General features: G+C 36.7%; 1 long non-coding RNA gene across 1 annotated transcript; it reads right to left on the bottom strand.

Annotated features, from left to right (window-relative positions):
* Positions 1-973: 973 nt before the first annotated feature.
* Positions 974-1,793, bottom strand: LOC147820405 (uncharacterized). The gene is made up of 2 exons (XR_015437796.1): positions 1,290-1,793; positions 974-1,206 (listed from the first exon to the last, which is right to left on the bottom strand). It is a non-coding gene; the product is annotated as an uncharacterized LOC147820405 (long non-coding RNA).
* Positions 1,794-1,830: the final 37 nt, after the last annotated feature.

Raw genomic sequence — 1,830 nt, 5'->3', positions numbered from 1 at the left:
TATACTATGACATTTTATGACATTTTTATGCCTTACTATACTATGATGTTTTTTGATATTTTTATGCCTTACTATACTATGACGTGTTATGCCATACTATACTATGACGTTTTTTGACAATTTTAAGCCTTGGTATTCTGTGACATTTTATGCCTTACTATACTATGACGTTTTTTGTTACATTTTTATGCCTTACTATACTATGACGTTTTATGCCTTACCATACTATGACGTTTTTTTTACATTTTTATGCCTTACTATACTATGACGTTTTTTGACAATTTTATGCCTTACTATACTATGACGTTTTTTTTACATTTTCATGTCTTACTATACTATGACGTTTTTTTAGATTTTGATGCCTTACTATACTATGACTTTTTTTGACAAATTTATGCCTTACTATATACTATGACGTTTTTTTTGACATTTTTACGAATTACTATATTATGACATTTTATGCCTTACTATACTATGATGTTTTTTGACATTTTTATGCCTTACTATACTATGACTTTTTTTGACAAATTTATGCCTTACTATACTATGACATTTTTATGCCTTACTATACTATGACATTTTTTTAGATTTTGATGCCTTACTATACTATGACTTTTTTTGACATTTTGATGCCTTACTATACTATGACGTTTTATGCCTTACTATACTATGTTGTTTTTTTGTCAATTTTATGCCTTACTGTACTATGTCGTTTTTGACATTTTTATACCTTATTATACTATGACGTTTTTTGACAATTTTATGCCTTACTATTTTATGACTTTCAATGCTTTACTGTACTATGATTTTTTATGCCTTATTACACTTTGATGTTTTTTGACATTTTTATGCCTTACTATACTATGAGATTTTATGCCTTACTATACTATGACGTTTTTTGACATTTTTATGCCTTATCATACTATGACTGGGACCCCAGAGCAGTGACAGAACACAAAATACACCAGCAATAACAGTGGAAGGGAGTTTATTGAGGAGAAGGCAATGGTGATTTAAACATGGAGGGGGAGTGGGTCCAGGGAATCCAGGTGTCTGGTGAGAGTGCGAGGCAGGGGTATGGGCGACCAGAGTCAGGTGAGTAAACACACTCTCGAACATGAGGGATGGCTGGAGACAAAAGGCAGGTGGGTGGTGTGGTGACAGCGAAGTGTCGCAGGATCAGCAGCCCACAAATCAGGAAGTCTTCTGGAGCATAGAAGAACAAAGGGTTAATACAGACAAAACACAGAGAAGATCAAACTAATCAGAGCGGGCGAGAGAATAACTACCACTGTGAAGAGCAGAAGAATCTGGCCACAAATGGATGGATGACCGGTACTGCAGATGATGACTGACAGATTGCAGGTGTCGTAGTGAGCTGCTGTTCAGACCTCGCCTCTGCAGAGTCACCTGATGTCAGGGGAAGAACACAGACGTACACACATACACAATGGTAGGGAGACAAACAGGAAAAGGGAAAACACTGGGAAACACAGCGGGACTGCGACAATGACATTCTTATGCCTTAGTATACTGTGACTTCCTGGGCCTGGGGCCTTTCTGTGTGGAGTTTACATGTTCTCCCTGTGCCTGTGTGGGACCACTATGGTTTCCTCCCACAGACCTGCACATTAGGTCAATTGGCAACTCTAATTCCTTACTATATTATGACATTTTTGCTTTGCTATACGATGACTTCCCAGGACTGCGGCATTTCTGTGTGGACTGTATGCCTCATTATAGGATGAATCTTTTTTGTGCCTTAATGTACTATACTATGACGTTTTTTGTCATTTTTAAGCCTTACTATACTGTGACATTTTATACCTT

The sequence above is a fragment of the Seriola lalandi genome, unplaced genomic scaffold (genome assembly GCF_002814215.2).
Source record: "Seriola lalandi dorsalis isolate HSWRI2012SDOR001 ecotype SW California unplaced genomic scaffold, Sedor1 jcf7180001959712, whole genome shotgun sequence".
NCBI lineage: Eukaryota > Metazoa > Chordata > Actinopteri > Carangiformes > Carangidae > Seriola > Seriola lalandi.
Note: the sequence above shows the minus strand (reverse complement) of the source record. Positions and strands in the feature narration are given on the sequence as shown.